The sequence below is a fragment of the Chelonia mydas genome, chromosome 2, assembly GCF_015237465.2.
Source record: "Chelonia mydas isolate rCheMyd1 chromosome 2, rCheMyd1.pri.v2, whole genome shotgun sequence".
In the NCBI taxonomy this organism is placed as follows: domain Eukaryota; kingdom Metazoa; phylum Chordata; order Testudines; family Cheloniidae; genus Chelonia; species Chelonia mydas.
In genome coordinates, this window is record NC_057850.1 from 192,993,762 (window position 1) to 193,016,638 (window position 22,877).

The 22,877-nt window shown below is 44.0% G+C and overlaps 1 protein-coding gene and 1 long non-coding RNA gene across 2 annotated transcripts in view; one reads left to right on the plus strand and one right to left on the minus strand.

The window, feature by feature from the left end:
- The window catches only part of THRB (thyroid hormone receptor beta), a 279,935-nt gene that overhangs the window by 153,672 nt on the left and 103,386 nt on the right, over positions 1-22,877 (plus strand). The gene's annotated exons all lie outside the window — the stretch shown is intronic.
- LOC122464683 lies at positions 5,738-11,025 on the minus strand. Its single transcript, XR_006288955.1, has 3 exons — positions 11,012-11,025; positions 10,545-10,546; positions 5,738-5,875 (listed from the first exon to the last, which is right to left on the minus strand). It is a non-coding gene; the product is annotated as an uncharacterized LOC122464683 (long non-coding RNA).

Sequence of the window (22,877 nt, forward strand, 5' to 3'; positions counted from 1 at the left end):
TGGAAACTTTTTAAAATTTGTTGAATACCAAGCTTTGTTTGAACCAGTCATGAAGAAGAATCTGTGTAAAACAACTGATCATGAAACACAGGTTCATTACTTAGAAAAAAAATATGCAAACTGAACTGATTCAAATCCTAGCAAATGCCATTAAAAAGAAAATTGTAGAAGCTGCCCATTCTGCAAAATACTTTTCAATAATACTGGACTGTACACCAGATGTGAGTCATGTTGAACAAATGATGATGATCATTGGTTTTGTGGATATGGAAAAGTCTGCAGATGAAGATAATGTTGAAGTGCTCATAAAGGAACATTTTTGGGGTTTCATACCACTGAAGAAGACAACTGGAGCATTTATGACTGAAACTATTCTACAAGAGCTTGAAACACTGTCATTACGGTTGAAAAATTATGTGGCCAAGGTTCGATAATGGGAGTAATATGAAGGGTAAAGACAATGGTGTGCAAAGGAGAATGATGGAAATCAATCCTAGGGCCTTTTTTGTTCTTTGTAGTGCGCATTCTCTGAATTTGGTTGTCAGTGATGCTGCTAGATGCTGTTTGGAGGCAAGCAGTTTCTTTGACCCGGTGCAACGTGTTTATGTGTTTTTCTCAGGCTCAACATGCTGTTGGGAGATTCTGACTTGCCATGTGAATTCTCTAACTGTGAAACCACTTAGACCAGATGGGAGAGTCACACTGATGCTTTGAAGCCTCTTTGCTGTGAACTTGGAAACATTTATGATGCCCTAATTGAAATTTCTGATGATACTACCTTTACTGGATCATCTGGCAATACGGCACGTTCAGATGCAGAAGCTCTTGCAAATGGCCTTTTCAAGTTCAAATTTGTGACTTTACGCATTTTATGGAATAATTTCCTTTTCGAGATTAACCTCACTAGTAAGCAGCTTCAGGAAAAGAACTTGAACATACATTCTGCTATTCAGAAACTGCAGCAAACTAAAAATATTCTGGAGGAATTCAGAAGTGATGAAGGGTTCGAAAAAACACTGGTAGATTCTCTTGAGCTTGCTGAAGAAATAGACTTTCTGACAGCATTTGAACCAGAGCCAGTTCACATTCTGCAAAAGAAACAGCAGTTTTTGTATGAAGGACGAGACACACCCATTCAGAACCCAAAACAAAGGTTCGAAGCGAATTTCTACTTCGCAGTCCTTGATACTGCTATTCATCGGTTGATGAAAGATTTCAACAGACGCAGCAGCTAGAGTCAGTATTTGGCTTTCTATATGATATCCACAGCTTGTAAAAGAGATAAGAGAATTTTGTATAAAACTGGAGTCGGCATTGACTCATGAAAATTCAAAAGACATTGATGCTACAGATTTGTGTAGTGAGCTTCAGGCTTTTTCAAGACGACTTAAGAAACATTCCACTCCTGAAGAAGTACTGAAGTTTGTTTGTGAAAATAAACTTACAGACAGTTTTCCAAACATTTTTATAGCTCTACGCATTCTTTTAACTTTGCTAGTTTCCATAGCTAATGGGGAACATAGCTTCTTAAAGTTAAAATTGATAAAAACATATCTGCGTTCAACAGTGGTGCAAGAGAGACTTGCTGGACTTGCCACAATGTCAATAGAGCATGAAATAGCTGGAAAACTGGATCTAAAAGAACTAGTGACTGAATTTTCAAAACTTAAAGCAAGAAAAGTCATGTTTTAAGAGCACAGAGTGTTTTTTATTCAGAGTGTTTTGTAAATACAGGTTAAAGTTCATCTAAGAGTTTTCTTATTTCTTTCTACATTGATGTGGTGGTAATGGCAGTTAAAGCAGGATAGAGTAATGGATGATTTTGGATTTGTAATAATAAAAATTATAATTTACATTTTAATGCATTTTATTTGAAATTGGACTAAAATATCATCTAGCTGTCGTGTACAAATCTATTCTGAAAATTTCATGTCTCTATTTTATCTGATCTCAGAAACATTGGTTGGACAGATAGACAAACCGAATAATTAAAACTCTGTTTAAGAAAAAATGCTTAAAAAACATTAAAAGGAAAAAAGGGGCAAAATGTTTCCCAGTTTATCAAAAACCTCAGCCTAGATCTTCCCTTGGGGTTTGGTGGTGCAGGGCTTCGATTGCATGGTTCGCCTTGCTGGCAGCTAGTCTAGGGCCGCCCCTGCTTGGGTGTGATAGTCACCTCCCCTCAACAAAGGCAGGGTAAGTGGGCTTTGCATGGGGGACATAGGACATTCCTCCTGCAGGAGGAATAAGATGTTCACAGTCCTCTAACCCATAGAATCTCCACTCCATTTACTCCTGGGGGAATTCTGTGCCCCTGTGGGGGCACAGAATTAATACCTTCTGCAGATTTCTTGGCTCCCCGCAGAAAAATGGGAGAGCAAAGAAATCTGTGGGGAAATCTGTGCCCCTTCCCTGGCAGCTCCAGTGCGTCTGCTGGGAGTAGCCGGCAGCAGAGAGCAGATCACCATGGAGGAGAGGAGGGAGGCTGGGTGTGCACGCCTGCTTCCGTGGAGAGACGTTAAGCAGATGGGGCTGGGCCCATGCCTGTGTTACCAACGAGTGAGAGAGTCTCACTCTGTCCCTCTCGCTCACTGTTGCTGTAACCTGGGCTGCGTGAAGCAGACTCTGTCCCTGAGGCAGAGCAGAAATATAACAGCTAAGCAGGCAGGCTGCTAATGTTCCCATTGTCAGTTAATTGTCCCCATTCGTAGTCAATTAAGGCTCTTTACCTTGCCAGAGTGGTGCAAACTAAGGGCATGGCTACACTTGTGAGTTACAGCGCATTAAAGTAGCCCAGTGAGCTCTAACTCACCACCCGTCCACGCTGGCAAGGCACGCAGAGCGCTCTGATTCCACAGCTAGAGCACTGCTGGTACTCCACCTCGGCCAGTGGAATAACATTTTGTGTGCCCCCGCTGGAGCGCCGCAGTGCCAGTGTGGATGCCCTGATCTGTTAGTGCGCACTGATCCGCCTCCAGAAGTGCCTCTTCTAGCCACTCTGGTCATCACTTTGAACTCTACTGCCCTTCCCTCAGGTGACCAACCGTCAGACCCACCCTTTAAATTCTCTGGGAATTTTGAAAATCCCCTTCCTGTTTGCTCAGCCGGGCGTGGAGTGCTCTCAGCACATTTATCCAGGTGACCACGTCTCCATGTGCCAGGCGATCCCCAGTATGGAGCCATGGCGAGGTGCTGGACCTCATCAGTGTTTGGGGGGAGGAAGCTGTCCAGTCCCAGCTGCTCTCCAGCCGTAGGACTTACGATCCCTTTGGACAGATATCAAGGGACATGATGGAAAGGGGCCATGACCGGGACGCACTGCAGTGCAGAGTTAAAGTGAAGAAGCTGCGAAACGCCTACTGCAACGCCCACGAGGCAAACAGCCACTTCGGTGCTGCCCCTTCGACCTGCCGTTTTTACAAAGAGCTGGGCGCGATACTTGGGGGCAACCCCACCTCCACTCAAATACCACCATGGACACTTCAGAGGCCAGTTCAACAAGGCAGGAGGAGGAGGAGGAGCAAAGCGGGAGAGAGGGTGCCGAGGCGGAGGAAGACACCCTGGCATCCCTAGATGCATGCAGCCAGGAGGAAGGTAGCCAGTCGCAGCGGCCAGTGCTTGGGGAAGGACAAACACCAGAGGAGGTTCCCGGTAAGTGGCTTTTATTTTGGGAAGGAAGTTATACGGTGCAGGCTCTTGGGGCAAGGAGGGTTAGGGCTGCATGCATGCCTAGATGTGGAATAGGGCATTGATGTGCTCTCTCAGTCGTGTGAATCGGCCTTAGTGATCTCTTCAAAGGTCTCATCCAGAACTTGGGCAATGCGCTTGTGCAGGTTTTGTGGGCGAGCCACTGTGGTCCTTGTCCCCGTCAGGCTAACATGTCCGCGCCACTGTGCCCTGAGGGGCAGGGCACCATTGCTGCACATAAGCAAGCTGCATATGGGCCAGGATGGATGCCGCATTGTAGTAGAAGACCTCCCTTGCTTCCAAGGTCACCCTCAGCAGTGAGATATCTTCCAGGATGAACTCCTGTGGAAAATGTGGGGACAGTGTTCAGTATAGGGGCCCCCTGCAGCTGTTGGCTCTCCCCAAGGCACAGAAACCCAGGGGAAAGTACAGCCATGAAAGAATCTGTCCCCCTTGACCCTATGCTTACTCACCATTTTGGGGCTTCCGGGGGTTATGTGCGCTTGCTTTGGGACAGGCAAATTATGCGATTGTGTAGACTGTTCTTGCCCTTAAGTACAGGGGAATCATTGATCTGTCTGGTGTGAATAATGCTGCCTCTGTTAAGTGTTGCATTTTGCCTTTACAGATGCAACCTTGAGATCTCAGCCGTCCGTGTTATCACTGGCCGAAAGACTCCAAAGAATCAGAAAGAGGCCACGTAGAAGCAAGGAAGACATGTTGCATGAAGTCATGCAGCATTCAAGTAATGAAAATCAAAAAGTGCAGGAGTGGAGGGAGAGTGAAAGGAGGGTCCACCAGCAGAATGTGGATCATTGGCACCAAAGCACAGAATGGCTGATAAGCATAATGGAGCGCCAAGCGGACTCGCTCTAGACTCTCGTAGCCATGCCCATGCAGACAGAGCACTACCGCATCCCTCCCCCTCTTCCTCCCCCAGCCCTTGTCCCAAAACTCTTTCCCTTGTGTCCCCATGTCACCTCCAACCCACTTTCCCCAACATCCGGGTTCTTATCTCCACCAGCTGCCTCCAACACCTGAAGCTTCACCACCCAGCCCTGAAAACTATGACCCTTACCCACTGCACTCAACCCCCATCACCATGCAGTATAGCCATCCTGAAGTGCAGCACTCATTGCACAGCACTTCAGACAGGAAGGCTAAGTATGATAACAGGACATATGCAAATCTGTGATTGTACCGTTCCCCACCCCACCCCCTGGCCCTTTCTGTTTCCCAAGCAGTTGTGTTTCTTTTCAATAAATGCATTTTCTTTTCATTAAATGGATTTTTTTGCTTTGAAAACATTCTTTATTATTGCATAACGTAAAAGATACCTTAGCCCAGGAAAGCAACAGACACTGCAAGTCAGTGTAGCGCAAACAGATTCCTACTAACATTGGAACCACTGCACTTCATTCCCGTGCAGGGCACCAGACATTACTGGTGGCTTTCAGCCTCAAATTGCTCCCTCAAGGCATCCCTAATCCTTGCCACCCCGCGCTGGGCCCCTCTAATAGCCCTGCTCTCTGGCTGTTCAAATTCAGCCTCCAGGTGTTGAACCTCCGAGTTCCATGCCTGAGTGAATCTTTCACCCTTCCCTTCACAAATGGTATGGAGGGTACAGCATGCGGATATAACCATGGGGATGCTGTCATCGGCCAGGTCCAGCTTCCCATACAGAGAGCGCTAGCAGCCCTTTAAACGGCCAAAAGCACACTCCACAGTCATTCTGCACCGACTCAGCCTGTTGTTGAACCACTCCTTGCTGCTGTCAAGGCTCCCTGTGTAGGGTTTCATGAGCCACGGCATTAAAGGGTAAGCGGGGTCTCCAAGGATCACAATGGGCATTTTGACTTCCCCTACAGTGATCTTCTGGTCTGGGAAAAAAGTCCCAGCTTGCAGCTTCCTGAACAGGCCAGTGTTCCGAAAGATGCGTGTTTCATGCACCTTTCTGGGCCAGCCTGCGTTAATGTCAATGAAACGCCCACGGTGATCCACAAGCGCCTGGAGAACCATAGAGAAATACCCCTTCTGATTAATGTACTCCGAGGCTATGTGGGCGAGTGCCAGAATTGGAATATGCGTGCCATCTATCGCCCCTCCGCAGTTAGGGAAACCCATTTGTGGAAAGCCATCCACAATGTCATGTTTGTTACCCGGAGTCACGGTTCTCCTGAGGAGGATGCTATTAACAGCCCTGCAAACTTGCATCAACACTATTCCAACGGTCGACTTCCCCACTCCAAACTGGTTAGCGACCGATCGGTAGCTGTCTGGAGTTGCCAGCTTCCAGATTGCAATAGCCACCCACTTCTCCAGTGCCAGGGCAGCTCTCAATCTCGTGTCCTTGCACCGCAGGGTGGGGTTGAGCTGCTCACACAGTCCCATGAAAGTGTTTTTTCTCATCCGAAAGTTCTGCAGCCACGGCACGTCATCCCAGACTTGCATGACAACGTGATCCCACCACGCAGTGCTTGTTTCCCGAGCCCAAAAGCGCCATTCCACAGTGGTGAGCATGTTTGTGAATGCCACAAGCAATCTCATGTCATATGCCTTACTCGCATCGATATCATCGTCTGAGTCCTCACTGTCACTTTGGAGCTTAAGGAATAACTCGACTGCCAAACGTGATGTGCTGGCGAGACTCGTCAGCATATTCCTCAGCAGTTTGGGGTCCACTCCCGCAGACTGAAAGGGAAGACAGAGCGCGCAATACAAAAAATGTTGAAAGATGGCGCCAATTGTGGATGGAAGCACAGGGATGGCTGGGATATGAACCGATGCATCACGGAGCATTGGGACAGGATCCAGAATGCCCCGCAATCCCCACCCCCTTCTCACAAGCCACAGTGCCAGAATGGGAAGAGGTGCTCTGTGGCATAGCTGCCCAAAATGCACCGCTCCCAATGCTGCTGCGAGTGCCGCAAATGTGGACACGCCAGTTTGCTTGCAGCTGTCAGTGTGGACAGACTGCAGCACTTTCCCTATTGCGCTCTACATTTGATTAAATGTTTGAATATTGTAGTTGTCAACAGCTCCTTGTATTCTCACTTGGTAAAGTTGTCCTAAAGTTTTGACATTCAGCTGAAATGTTTGAAGAGATATCAACCAACAAAATTCTGTTTCTAGAGTAAATCCTATCTTGGTGCTTGAAATCTAAATGGCTTGACTTTTTTCATGTAGTATTTATAATGTTGCTTACGAAAGCCTGTAATAAAGCCTTCATTTGTTTGCTCGCCAACCATTCTGGCTTAAACCTTCAAGCTGGGCTTCTGTCCATTTTTCTTGAGTCTCTCTGGTTCCCTCCCTTTTCTTCACCAGAATTCTGGAAGATAGAAGAGCTTTAATTTCTTGAGCAAGTCAGTTCTTTCTGCTATTTTGGCATTCTTCTAAATGTTCCTGGCCCAGCCCTGAATTTCAGAGTTAACAGCCTACCATAGATTCGTGAACATCGTCAGGAGTATTGCTTGCTTGGCTTGGCGTCACTGCAGGAAAAACATCTTTTGGCAGTTTTTGATGAAAACAAAATCTAAGAACAAATGGGTGGTAACTTTGTCTCTCCTCTGAGATCTTGGACAAGAAGAAGAGAATTAAATGCTGTGCGCACTGTAATTCGCTTTAAATGGTACTAAGTGGTCAGAAAGGGTAACAGCTGAGTTACTAGATACTCTTGAGTTAAGTGAGTGTCAGGAAACTTGCTAAGGGGCAATAAATAAAAGTGATGAAACAGGGAAAAAACAGGTTAATGGGGGGGCGGGCAGCGAAAGCATAGGAATATGATATCAGAATCATATCAAGTGAAATTAACAATAAAAAGGAGGAAGCTGAACAGGCCAGTGCCCATGTGGCAAAGGCTCAGTGCTAGAGACCTTGGTTTAACTCTCAACTCTGGTCACTAGTGTAGCGGGGCAGTTACCCTGCTCCGGAGAGAAAAGGCTAGGCTGATGGGGAAGCAGCCACAGCTGGGGCCACGCCCCAATCAGGCCACACCTGGCCCTATAAAAGGGCTGTGAACCAGAAGCTAAGTCAGTCTCTCTCTAGTGGTGAAGAGAGAAGGGCCTGGGAGCAGGGTACTAGAGGTAGAGAAGTTCTGGGGAAAGGCAAGAGGAGCTGGGGAGCTCCAGCCTGGCAACTCCCCAGGCTGCAGGCCTTGTGCAAGGCCTAAAGAGAGGTACTGGGCTGCAGGGAAAGGCAGCAGATCCAAACCCCCCTTGCCCGTGACAAGTGGTTTATAGATTGCAGTCTATTCCAGTGAATGGGGGCTAGATGATGACCGGCAGTAGCCACTGAGGCAAGGTGGGGATAGAGGGTGGGGATTCCCCTGGGAGAGGAGACCCAGATTTTGGGTTACTGCTGGGGGCAGCACCCCAAGGTAAAGGGGCACTGGGGTCTGGGAGGGACATGGGGGTCAAAGGCAGGTGAGACACTGGCCAGGAGGAGGCACTCTGTAGGCTAAATAGCTAATTCCCAAGACGACCAGCAGGAGGCACCATGCCGGTCAGTCTTCACTTTGCTACAACTAGCTCCTACAACTGCAGGGCTAGCCTTGATTCAGAAACCCACACTGAGCCCCGGTGGGAAGGATCAGTCAAGGAATCCTATTCAGCTCTGTTCACCAGAAGGAAGGTCACTCAATGTGAGTGCAGGGAAAGGAAGTCAGACTTGGAGTTCAGGTGGCAGCGTATAGGGGAGTTTTTCATGGGGAAAGGAGAGTAAAGCCTTATAGCAAACTCAAAAGTGAAAGGTACTCCAGGAAAATCAGCTGTAAATTCCAGTCAGGGCTCAAATTGCTGTAGCTATGGGTAACCTTTACTTTTTAGCAGGCTCTCAAATCCTCACAAGTGGTTGTTTTGATACATGATACAGCAGTGCTGCTTGAGGGCGATGAATGCAAAAATAGCCAGGTAAAGAACATTTGGCAAGGTGCTCTGCCTTCTTAGAAATTCAGGCTATAAAATTGGCTAAATTAGTGAGAAGGGGAAAGGTACCTGTATATATATAGTGAATAACTGGATGTTTTCACTCAGCTGCCTTCTCGTTTTAGTTTTTATAAAAGAAAAAGTTGTTTGTGTCCCGAGCTATCAGGCTCTTAACAAAACATACCAATTGCACCTTGAAATGGAGGTTTAACATCTAGCCCTGAATTGGGTGGCAGCACGTAGCTGCACCACCTCAGGAGCAGCCAGCTCTAGGAAAGAACTGTGACTCACCGTTCCTTCCCTGTTCTCCCTTGCTGCTGGGGCAAAGGAAGTTATTTAGCCCTTTACAGGATACAGTTTACTTCCCCTATTCTACCAGCACCTTCCCCCATTCTCCTCCAAGCCTGCTTCTCACCCACTCACTCGTGGGCAGAGTAACAGCCCTGCAGAGCCTCCCCTACATCCAAAGTGGCAATCCAAACAGGTGGTGCAGGTGGGAGGAGAGCAGCTGATGACTCCTTGCTCCTCAGCATGGCTGTATTTCGGGCCAGTGACAATCTTGGCCTAAGACAGGGGTGGGCAAACTTTTTGGCCCAAGGGCCACATCTGGGTGGGGAAATTGCATGCAGAGCCATGAATGTAGGTCTGGGGCAGGGGGTTGGGGTGCGGGAGGGAGTGCAGGGTATGGGAGGAGGTGCGGTGTGCAGGAGGGAGCTCGGGGCAGGGGGTTGGGATGCAGGAGGGGTGCGCTGTGCCCCAGGGCTAGCAATCTCCCGGGCCAAATTGAAAGTTCTGATGGGCTGGATCCAGCCCGCAGGCCATCATTTGCCCTCCCCTGGCCTAAGAGCACATGTGGTTGATTTCTAAATGGTTTATCACAGGGGTGGGCAAACTACAGCCCAGGGGCTGCATCCGGCCCTCCAGACATTTTAATCTGGCCCTTGAGCTCCTGCTGGGGTGTGGGGTCTAGGGCTTGCCCCGCTCCACGTGTGCCATGGCTCTGTGCAGCTCCCAGAAGCAGCAGCATGTTCCTCCTCTGGCTCCTATGCGTAGGGGAAGCCAGGGGGCTCCACACCCTGCCCCGGCCCCAAGTGCCACCCCTGCAGCTCTCATTGGCCAGCAGCTGTGGCCAATGGGAGCTGCAGGGGCAGCACCTTCCGACGGGGCAGGGTGCAGAGCTGCCTAGCTATGCCTCCACGTAGAAGATGGAGCGGGGACATGCTGCTGCTTCCGGGAGCTGCTTGAGGTAAGTGCTGCCCAGAGCCTGCACCCCTGACCCCCTCAAGCGCCCATGCCCCAGCCCTGATCCATGTCCTGCCCTCCAAACCCCTCTGTTCCACTCTCCTGCACCCCAGAGCCCGCAGCTGGAGCCCTCACTCCCCCAGCCCAGAGCCCCCTCCCACACCTTGAACGCCTCATTTATGGCCCCACCCCAGAGCCTGCACCCGCAGCCAGAGCCGTCACTCCCTCCCACACCTCAACCCCCAATTTTGTGAGCATTTATGGCCCGCTGTACAATTTCCATACCCAGATGTGGCCCTCAGGCAAAAAAGTTTGCCCACCCCTGGTTTATAATCTTCTTTTTTGTGGTTGGTGACATCTATTTTACATGTTGTTAAATGTCTTAAGGGCACACATGGGAAAATACTTTGTCAAAACACAACAAAATTACTCAAAACGAGATGGACTAACAAGACATGATCTAGAACAGGGGAGGTCAAACTACAGCCCATGGGCCAGATCTGGCCCGTCAGGGCTTTCAATTCAGCCCATGGGATTGCCAGCCCCATGGCGCAGCAGGGATAAGGCAGGCTCCCTGCCTGCCCTGGCCCCATGCCACTCCTGGAAGCAGCCGGCACCATGTCCCTGCAGCGTCTGGGGAGGGGAGGCAGAGGGCCCCATGTGTTGCCCTTGCCTTCAGGCACCACCCCCGACAGCTCCCATTGGCTGAGAACAGGGAACCACGGCCAATGGGACTTTTGGGGATGGTACCCACAGGCGAGGGCAGCACACGGCGGAGCAGCCTGCTCTGCCCCACCCCAGGAGCCACTGCCAGACATGCTGGCCACTTCCAGGAGCGGCACAGGGCCAGGGCAGGGAGGGAGCCTGCCTTAGCCCCGCTGCGTGCCACTGCCACCCGGGAGCCGCTCGAGGTAAGCAGTGCGAGGCTGGAGTCCACACTCTGCACCCCACCCCCTGCCCTGAGCCCCCTGATGCACCCTGCACCCCACACCCTTCCTGCACCTCAAGCCCCTGCCCTGAGCCCTCTCCCTCATTCCACACCCCCTCCTGCACCCCAACCCCCTGCCCTGAGCCCCCTCCTGCACCCCAACCCCCTGCCCTGAGCCCCCTCCTGCACACCGCACTCCCTCCCGCACCCCAATCCCCAGCCCCAGCCCTACATTCATGGCCCTGCATACAATTTCCCCACCTAGATGTGGCCCTCAGGCCAAAAAGTTTGGCCACCCCAATCAAGAAAATCCATTATGTGTAAAGAATACATTTGAATATCCTTCATGTTTTATAATCTGGCATTAACCAATCATACTAACATGTATAAACATGAGGATAAGGGAAATGGAAATTTGGGTTAAATATGTGAAACAGCTGAGAGTTAGGAACAATGCTAATTGTTGGTCTCCCTACTGCTAGTAGGGTTTCAGGGGTGACCAGTCCTCTGTATTGCATGAAGAGGAAGTCTGTGTGTGGGGATGTGGATTCTTACTTAATAAAAAGTCTTGCATGACTTTTCACATTTCAGGATTATTAAATTCATGTGAAAACATGAGTGAGTGAGTCAGAAAATATGCCAGTGGGTGGCTGAATAATGAGTTTCTAGGTAAACAGAAGAACAGAGCTAATTAATAGCTTTATCCTTTAGCTCTGGTAGCCAAAATTCTTCATATTGGAGGGAATCTTCCTTCACTACTCTCCAGGAGAGGCTCTTAAGTCGCCAGACTCATTCAGGTGGTGGCCTCTGCTGTGATCATGAATTTATGCCAGTATTGGTGGTGGTTTTTGTACTGTCAACACTTGCCCACTAAAGAAGTGGACTAAGTCAACCAGCTTATTTCATATAGATCACTGAATTGTCATCAGATGGCAATGACTATCAGTCCCTACAGACCTGGGCTCTTTCAAACCAGCAGCCTAGACATTAAAAGGCTTATTATCCCAGCACTGTCCAGTTCCCACTTAACTGATAGTTTTTTTACAAAACAGACTAAGGGGGTAAGTCATATTAGCAATTCTGGAGATTGATGTCCCCCTTGCATTAGGCATGGGAAAGGGGCGGAAGTAAGATGCTGCTAAAACTTTGAAAAGGGCCAAGGCTGTTAATAACAGTGAGGCAGATTTTGTCATCGTTTAGCTATTGACTTAATGGGATTGTATGAGGGTAACAAAGAGCAGAATTTGGCCTCAACTGTGGTGAGGAAAGGGGTGGAGTTTCAGCAATGAAGGGAAAGGTATGAAGTGTCTCATAACATTGTATTAAATGTGCTGTAACAGCACGGTGTGCTGGTGTTTCTGCCTCTTGCTGGCCTCTGGGAGCTTTATTAGTGAATGTTTTTAAAAGAAGTGTTGGCACAAGAAGATCTGATTGTTTATTTCGCAATCACTGAAGTCCCTTGGCTTCTTTTTCCTCTTTATTTTCTCCCCTATGTGGGGTGGAGGACTGAGTAAAGAACAGACTGGAGAAGAGAATATGGGCTCTCTAAGACTGTTGACTTGAGAGGTGCTATCAAATTGTCTTCCCTTCACAACAATTTATCATGGTGAGTTATATCTTACTTTTTTTTCCCTGTTGCTAGTTTGCAGGCACCATTCCAGTCGGTGAGTTCAGTTCCACATGTATGTTTCTCCTCTTTTTCTTGTTCAAGGTGTAATTATAGGGTAGGTTTTGGGGGGGGGGGGGGGGGGTTGTTTTTATTTTTAAAAATGAAGGCCAGCCAGCTTCTGGTGGGTTTTCCTCAACCTAGGTCCTAAACAAGAGCGGGTCAGATACGGGGAGAGAAGGACACAGACAGGCAATTCTGTATTAAGTAACTGCTCCTTTCCCCAGCTCATAAAAGTTCTCAAGAGTTATGAATTACAGCTATTTCATTAAAGTCTATATGAAGTGCTATGCAAGCTTTTTGTATAAAATGTATTTTGTATGAATGTATTTACCCTGAGAGTTATGGATCTTTAAACTACCCTAAAAAGGAGGCAGTAGACATCAAAATGAGAGATCCTGAGAAACTGGCAATGGATGTGAGTCAGCGTAAATGAGTTATGGTGCGGTTAGTGATGTGCTAGTTCAGGAGAATGGCAACTCACACTGAAAAGCAGAGAAAAAAAAACCAAAACCATTTGTTTAGATTTATCCAGACCTGAAAAAAGAGCACTTATCCATATGCTGTCAGCACTCATGGCATGGTTTAAATGTACAACAGAATTAATGCCCAACCATAGCTAAAGTCCAGTAGTATAATTCAGTATAACCTATTAGCAGCAAACCAGGCAACGCTAAAGCTGTGATTTTTGCGTCATTGGTTTACCCTCTGGTGTTGACATTATGGACTCAAGTGTACACATTTTGATTAAAACTTGTAAGAAATATATGATCTATCATCATTTGGATATTGAAAGGTTTGTCCTTATCCCCGTGATATGCCAAACCAATAATTTAAAATGAGGTTCTACTTCATCCATGATTTTAACTCCAAAAGCTAGACTGACCTTTATACAGTGGACAAAGTTTTTGAATTAGGACGTCTTTCAGGTTGCCTAAGCAGAGAAGAAAATATGCGTTGGCAAAAAAAGGTAATTTTCCAATCTAGATCTATCATAAGCAACAACAACAAAAAATCTAAGACAAAATTTTATTACAGTATTGTGAGCTGTATGTGGACAAAATGACTTAACTACTTTTTTATTTAGTTTCTATCCAGTTAAACTACGGATTATTCACTGAGGATTAAATTTCTATTTCAGGATCATTATTCAGTTTTTATTATGCCTGTTTGAACACTAAGCAATTTTTGGTGCATACTACGTCTTTTTATTGTGGCATCTGGCTTGCTCCAAGTGATATTTATATTGGAGTACTGATTTCTTTCAAAGGAAAGAAAGGAATTTAATCTTGGCTCTTGTTTTTAACTATTGTTTTGTTTTTCTGTTTCATGTGACTTTCTTTCCCCTCCTTCCTTGCAGATTTACGTTGTGAACCCATGGAAAATTTTGTGTATAATAATTTGATTTATGGGAAGCTAGTTTTTTCCTAATACTATATTTTGATTTGTCCAGAGCTTTTCTGGTTTTCTTTTAAAATGTAAAGAATTGAACTTACAAAAGGGTATTATTATGATTACTACTAGAGATGGGTCTGGATTTTAGCATTCTGATCTAGACCTGAGTTTTTTCCAAGAATTTGCTACTCGTCAGATTTGGGATTTTGATCAACCCATAAGCAATAATGCATCATAGAAACTAGCTACAAACATCTGAGTCTGGATTCTGAATAGAATTTTTTCAGAATTCCTGGGAGCTGGGTTTTGGTTTGAGGCCCATCTCTACAAACCATGGTCATGAGCGGAGAAAACATCCTAAAAAGACGTGCATGGTTTGTAGTGATGGGCTGAAACCAGAAATGTTATGGATCATCAGGCATTTTTACTGTGAAAAATACATGTTTTGAGAAATTATCATTTTAAAAAATTGTAGCTGTAAAAAAACATATCGGGGAAAGTTCTTCTGAAAACAAACACTAGCAGAAGAAGAGCTCATTGTAGTTCAAAAGTTGGTCTTTCTTACCAACAGAAGTTGGTCCAACAAAAGTTATTACCTCACCCACCTTGCCTCTCTAATATCCTGGGACCAACTCGTCTGCAACAACACTGCAAACAGTACATTCCTTGGTAATTTCTTTCGTTAGACAAAGATGAAACTATAAAAAATAACAAATTATTAGCCTCCCCCATTAGTTTGACCATAATATAGGTTTCAAATGTACCATTTCTCAGTATGTTACAACCATCTGGAATAAGACTTCTCAGATTTATGTCTGACATTATTTTTAATTTTGTTTACCTATACAGTAAATATCTGAGCAATATGTATATGAGCACCTCAAAGAAAATATACATTATCTTCATTCTTCAGATTACTTTTTCTTTATTAGGTTGTTTCACGTTTCTCTGGTTGGGTACATAATCATGTTTCATGTCTTAACATGAGAAAGCAAACAATAAAACAGGGTGTGAATAGCTGTAATGTTGCATTTGTGTGCCATCTTCTTACCAGTCAGCCAAAATTCTTTAGCCATTACAGTGAAAATTTAGTTTTAAATCATCAGTTTATGTAGAACTACAGTGGCAAGTACACCGCCTAAAAGTGGTGCTTTATAAACATAAGGCTGTATGCTGGCATGTGTTGCAGTATGTTACAACTTCATAATAGGATTGGATATGCTTTTTTCAAACTAAGAACTTTCTTCCACATAAGCTCTTCAGAAAGGTACCTTCATCATATAAACTACTGTTTCTTCTTTCTTTTTTATTGCAATGGAGAAAGAGGTGAGTAATAGTGGGAAGGGGGAATTTTTATGTAATACCTCTGCTACCAGTCATAACATGTTCTGCATATAGGCAGAAAAGTCACTCTTATGGCTGCACAAGGAGTTCATTAGAATGGTAATGTATGATATATGTATTAATTTCACAATTCTTGGATGATCTAGCACCAAAAGACTAAGTTAAATTGGCAAGCCAAGGAAATTAAGAATAAAAGTTGCCTTTCTGACCATACAGGCTAGGCTATATGTGTACTTGAGTGAAAGACCTCCAATGAATATCTGCTCTAGGTACTGCAGGAAGTGATTTTTGGGGATTCAGTAGGTGACGTTCTTCCATCTGAATTAGAACTAACCAAATGCCCCAGCTCGGTGTAGAGGCAAGGTACCATCTTTGGGTGAGACTTCCATAAAATTAGGTCCCGACCATATGCAATCAGTGAACTTTTAGTAAGTGCAGGTGTGTTTAAAATCCTACTGGTCTGCCAAAATTCCAACTCAGGTAATTGCAGTCTGACCGACTAAATTCCCCCTGCAATTGTAATTGAATATGGCGTTCTAAATTACTTCTTGCTATAAATTGTGTAGACTTGATGTACTTCCATGTTTCGCCCTAAAAGTGGCTGCATTCCAGTGGTGGATGGTGGAACTTTATCTGTAGCTGAACTACTGTACCTAACACTCATAGTCTGAGGTTTTAATTATGTAACTTTTGTATAAAGGATGTGGTGATTCTCAGAAAAAGGGTAATATGGAAGAGCTAAATATTATGCCACCCTGAACTCACTTTATTTTTTCTAGGTATGATCTAGGGACTTCTATAATATCTATGCACAAAAAATCAACTGAGGACAGATTCTGAATATCATGTTTATATCGAGAATTGATATCTTGGAGGTAGAAGTTAGCAGTAAATTTTCTGTATTGACAATTGTATTTAAAAATAGAGCCACAAATATTTAAAAAAACCAAAACAATAAGGCTGCTATCTATATAGAACCTTGTTCTGGAAAGAGTTATTCTTGTGGATAACTTTATCACAAAAAAGTAGTCCTACAGAATTATCTGTGACTGCTCAGCTGGAGAGAGTTGCTCTCATGTAAACTGTTGCAGGATCAGAACCTTAGACTGGTTTCAGAGTAGCAGCCGTGTTAGTCTGTATCCGCAAAAAGAAAAGGAGGACTTGTGGCACCTTAGAGACTAACAAATTTATTTGAGCATAAGCTTTCGTGAGCTACAGCTCATTTCATCGGATGCATCTGATGAAGTGAGCTATAGCTCACGAAAGCTTATGCTCAAATTTGTTAGTCTCTAAGGTGCCACAAGTACTCCTTTTCTTTTAACCTTAGACTGTATTGTATTTCAGGGTTTGCAGATCTTAAAGGGGTTTGTGGATGGGTGCATCAAAAATGCATACACACAACTATTGTGCTCAGCAAATTCTGTATTTATTCATGCAGCTGGGCATTTCAGGCACATATACAAATAAATAAATAAGTTTGAAAGTGTTGTTTTAGTGCGCATTTAACTTTATAGAATACATTTACAATTTTTTTTATTGTGCCTTGTTTGGAAAAGGAAAAGTTTTTTGTTTTTTAACCTTTCAAATAGATTGCAATTTCAATAAAAGTGAAATAATCTGGATTATAATCACTAGTGTTTGTTTTTCTGGACGAAAAAGTATAATACAAATGGTACAATTTTATACGAGTAGGTTACATGCATAATGACCCAAAGTGTTATGTCCCCATTACTTCAGTTCACAACCTCTCTTACTGTTAGAACCAAGCCTCAGATTTTAATACAGCTACACATTTCCCAAGTTAAAATATAGAGATAAACTTGTGTTTATTATCCAGTTTCATTCAGTTGAGTAGCTATTACTGAGGCGGGGTCCATATTTAACATAGCACATTTCCACTGTGACCTTTTATATGCTATGAATGAATGTTCCCATCAAATAAATTTGAGTGAATTTAAACTTATTTATCTTTAAGAGAACAGCACATATCAATTCATAACATTAATGAAATTGTGATATTTACCTTCTACCTGCAAGTAAAAAATTGTTTTCCAAAGCTAAAACCCAGGGTTGTGAGTTCAATCTTTGAGGGGGCCATTTAGGGATCTGGGGCAAAAATTGGGGATTGGCCCTGCTTTGAGCAGGGGGTTGGACTAGATGACCTCCTGAGGTCCCTTCCAACCCTGATATTCTATGATTCTAAGTGCTGAATACTTGCACCTCCTTATTGACTTCAGCAGGAGTAACTGATGTTGAGAGCCTTTGAACATTAGATTATTTTTATTCAGGTTCCCAAATATGTGTGTAATCACCTAAGTTTGACATGTGTATATATACATTTCATACTTGGGTGATTAAATCCATATATAGGTGGACTAAATGAAGATTGACAGAGAGGACATGAGACGTGGAAGAGAGATGAATAAGCCTTGTTTACATGGGACAAATTGATCATAGCTATTTCAGCACAACTATTTGACAATAGCTATTCCAATATAATTTAGCTATTACATAAGAATATAAGAACAGCCACACTGGGTAAGACCAATAGTCCATCTAGCCCATTATCCTGTCCTCTAACTGTGACCAGTGCCAGATGTTTCAGAGGAAATGAACAGAACAGGGCAAATTCCAGAGATCCATCCCCTGTTGTTCAGTGCCCGTTTCTGGCAGTTGGAGACTTAGAGACATCCAGAGCAGGCTGAGTCTCAGGTCCATCAATGGTCAAGATGGTCAATTCTCCAGGAATTTATCTAATTCTTTTTTGAACCAAGTTGTACTTTTGGCCTTCACAATATCCCCTGGCAATGGGTCCACAGGTTGACTTTGCTTTGTGAAGTAAGTTCTTATGTTTGTCTTAAACCTTTTGCCTACTAATGCCATCAGGTGACTTCTAGTTCTTGTGTTATGTGAAGGGGTAAATAACACTTCCTTATTGACTTTCTTCATACTAGTCATGATTTTATAGACTGCTGTCAGACTCACCCTCCCCCCGCCTTAGTCATCTCTTTTTGTAAACTGAACTGTCCCAGTTCTTTAATCTCTCCTCATATGGAAGATCTTCCACACCCCTAATAATTTTTGTTGTCCTTTTCTATACCTTTTCCAACTCCAATTTATCTTTTTTGAGCTGGGGTGAGCAGAACTGCACGCAGTGTTCAAGGTGTGGGCATACCAGGGATTTATACAGTGACATTATTATATTTTCTGGTTTTTATTATCTATCCATTTCCTAATGGTTCATTGTTAGCACTTTTGATTGCCACTGCATGTTGAGTGGCTGTTTTCAGAGAACTGTCCACGATGACACCAAGATATTTCTTGTATCGTAACAGATAATTTAGACCCTATAATTTTGTATGTATAGTTGGGATTATTTTTTCCAATGTGCATTACTTTGCCCTTACCAACATTGAATTTCATATGCCATTTTGTTGCCCGGTCACCCAGTTAATGAGATCCCTTTGTAAGTCTTTGAAGTAAGTTAAATTCAAAGCTATCTTGAGTAATTTATATCATCTGCAAATTTTGCCACCTCACTGTTCACCCCCTTTTCCAGATCATTTATGAAAGCTGAACAGCAAAGGTCCTAGTACAGATCCTTGGGGAGCCTCTCTATTTACCTCCCTTCACTATGAAAACTGACCATTTATTCCTACCCTTCCCCCTCCTTTTTTTAACCAGTGACTGATCTATGAGAGAACTTTTCTTCTTATTCCATGACTGCTAAATTTGCTCAAGAGTCTCTGGTGAAAGACCTTGTCAAAGGCTTTCTAAAACTCTGAGAATGCTATATCCACTGGATCACCCTTCCCCACATGCTTGATGACACTGTCAAAGAATTCTAATAGATTGGTGAAGCATGATTTCCCTTTACAAAACTCATGTTGACTCTTACCCAACATTTTGTATTTGTGTCTGATAATTCTGTTCTTTATTATAGCTTCAGACATGGTACTGAAGTTAGGCTTACCAGCTGATAATTGCCAGAATTGCCTCTGGAGCCTTTTAAAAAATCATTGTTACATTAGCAACCCTCCAGTCATCTGGTACAGAGGCTGATTTAAGCCATAGGTTACACATTACAGTTAGTAGTTCTGCAGTTTCAAATCAGAGTTCCTTCAGAACTCTTAGGTGAATACCATCTAGTCCAGAGAAATTAAACAGTAATAAGTTATCAATTTATTTCAAAACCTTTCAAAACCGACATTTCAATCTGGGAGAGGTCCTCAAATTTGTCACCTCAGAAATATGGTTCAGGTGTGGGGATCTCTCCCATGTCTTCTGCAGTGAAGACCAATGCAAAGAATTAATTTTGCATCTCTGCAATGGCCTTGTCTTCCTTGAGTGCTCCTTTAGCACCTCAGTTGTCCCGTAGCCCTGCTGATTGTTTGGCTGACTTCTGGCTTCTGATGGACTTAATTGTTTTTTCTGTTTAGTTTTTGTGTCTTTAGTTAGTCGCTCTACAAATTCTTTCTTGGCCTGCCTTATTATATTTTCACACTTGACTTGCCAGAGTTTGTTCCTTTCTATTTTCCTCAGTAGGATTTGATTTTTCAATTTTTAAAGGGTGCCTTTTTGCCTCACCAGCCTTCTTTATTTTGCTGTTTAGCCATGGTGGCGTTTTGTTGATCCTCTGACAATGTTTTGTGTTTTTATTTTTTATTTGGCAGGGGTGAATGGTAAACATGTAATTTGACACTGTATTTGTTTTTGAATAGTTTCAGTGCAGTGTATAGGCATTACAACCTTGTGACTGTTCCTTTTAATTTCCATTTAACTAGCTTCCTCATTTTTGTTTAGTTCCCTTTTTTGAAGAAAAATGCTAGTGTGGAGGGTTTCTTTGAGATTTCCCCTCCCCCCCCCCCCACAAGGATGTTAAGTTTAATTATATTATAGTTGCTAGTACCGAGCAGTTCAGCAATATTCACCTCTTGGACCAGATCCTTTGCTCCACTTAGGATGAAATCAATAATTGCTTCTTTCCTTGTGGGTTCCAGAACAAGCTGCTTCAAGAGGCAGTCAGTTATGGTGTCTAGAAATTTTCTCTCTGCCTCCCTTCCTGAGGTGACGTGTTCCCAGTCAATATGGGGATAGATGACATCCCCTGTTTTCTGTAGCCTCTCCAATCTCCCTGAGTATTTCAGTCACTGTCACCATCCTGGTCAGGTGGCCAGTAAATTTGGGTTATTGCTGATTATGCACTACATGTATCTTATGACTTTAAAAACAAACTTTGTATTTGTGGATAATGTAAGCACTATACCCAGATGTACAGACACTCTTTTCTCAACCTATGTATTACATAATTTTTTAACATTCGCTTTAATAAAATTTTTAAATCTAGTCACAGAATCATAGACTTTAAGGTCAGAAGGGACTATTATGATCGTCTAGTCTGACCTCCTGCACAACGCAGGCCACGGAATCTCACCCATCAACTCCTGTAACAAACCCCTAACTTATGTCTGAGCTACTGAAGTCCTAAAATCATGGTTTATGATTCTCTTCAAGGTGCAGAGAATCCCCCAGCAAGTGACCCGTGCCCCACGCTGCAGAGGAAGGCGAAAACCCCCCAGGGCCTCTGCCAATCTGCCCTGGGGGAAAATTCCTTCCTGACCCCAAATATGGCGATCAGCTAAACCCTGAACATGTGGGCAAGACTCACCAGCCAGACACCCAGGAAAGAATTCTCTGTAGTAACTCAGATCCTTCCACATCTAACATCCCATCACAGGCCACTGGGCATATCTACCGCTAGTAGTCGAAGATCAATTAATTCCTACTGCTGTACTCTTATTGTTCAAGCATGGAGTTTCTCTCCATAGTGATTCTGTGGTACAGTTCTTTACTTTATTTAATTCTATGCTTTCTTTCAGATTATAGTGCCAATCCCCCACCAACGCAACCTACTCTATGATTCCTATATACTTTGTACTCTGGTATTACCACGTGCTATTGATTATCCTCATTCCACCAAGTTTTTGCACTGCCTATTATATCAACATCCTCATTTAATGCCTAGCATGCTAGTTCACCCATATTAGTGTGTAGACCTCTAGCATTTGTTTGTAAGCATTTATACATTTTGTCAATATTTGGCTGCTTGCCTGCACATATTATATTTAAATGGGACTTTTGTGTTTGACTGTTCCTCACTAGCTCCTACCTGGACTTTACAATCTTCTCTCCTATCCTCTTTACCAGGATATAAAGTTCTTCTTTTAATAAATTCATCCGTAAAGGATGCCTCTGCCAATCATGAGCTCTTCAATACCTGTCAGCTTTCCCCACAGACTTAAGTTTAAAATATCTTCTACAACATTTTTGATTTTACATGCCAGCAGTCTGGTTCTGTTTTGGTTTAGGTGGAGCCCATCCTTCCTGTATAGGCTCCTCCTTTCCCAAAAGGTTCCCCAGTTCCTAATAAACCTAAACCCCTCCTCCCTACACCATCATCTCATCCACCTATTGAGATTATGTAGTTTTGCTTGTCTTTCTGGCCTTGCTCATGGAACTGGAGGCATTTCAGAGAATGCTACCAGAGAGGTCCTGGGCTTTAATCTCTCACCTAGCAGCCTAAATTTGGCGTCTAGCAGTTCTTTCCTACCTGTCCCTATGTCATTGGTATCTACATGTACCATAACAACGGGTACCTCCCCAGCATTGCACATAGGTCTGTCTTGATGTCTTGTGAGATCCACAGCCTTCGCTGCCCCCAGGCAATTTACAATGTAGTTCTCCTGCTCATCACAAACCCACCTATCTATATTTTTATAATCAAATCCCCCATTACTATTATCTTGCTCTTTCTAGTGATTTTTGGGTCTCTCAGTGTATCTGAGGAGGGTATCCTCAGTATAAGATGATACCATGACATCATCTGGAAGGAGGATTCCCAGTTCTTGGGTTATTTCTCACCAGTCCAGCTTGATGTTCTCCTTTCCTAAGACTTTCATCCTCCCTAACAGCACAGCAGCTGTCAGCCTGGAGGTGAGTCTGCTCTATTGTATCCCTGAAAGTCTCCTCTATTAACCTATCTGTCTTAGTTCCTCCAGTTCAACCACGCTGGCCTTAGGAGACTATACTGTGTCTATGAAGGTCATGAGTTGCTTGCACCGCATGCACACACGGCACCTGTCCACAAGGCAGGTAATTGTACATACTGCATTCAGTGCAACAAATTGGATAACCTCCACTGACTCTACTGCTGGACTTCTGCCTGCATTTGTTTTCATTCCTGCAGGTTTTTTGGGAGGCGATGATTGGCCTAAGTATAGAGTATCTGCCTCTCATGTTCCCTCACAAACGCCCCTGTTTGTTGCCCCTGTTCGCTGTTTTGGAATAATTTCCAAATCCTATGTGAATGCTGTTTTCTGAGATAAAAAGGATTTTATATTGGAATAGTCACTTATTTGGAATATAGTGTCCAAACAGGGAGCTATTCCAGAGCAGCTATAATGGAACAGTTATTCCAGAAAAGCTGTTGATCAATATCCCCATGTCAACAAATCCTGACATAAATTGTGGAGATGAAATCAGACATCTGCTAGTATTCAAAGGGTGCAAATAGAAAGAAGGGAGTATCGGTAATGGGGTGAAATTAAGCAAAGGAAATATCTCCTCATATTCAGCTTACATTATATCTATCGCACTGTGCGGGGGAGTGAACGACTCAGTGCATGAGTCATTT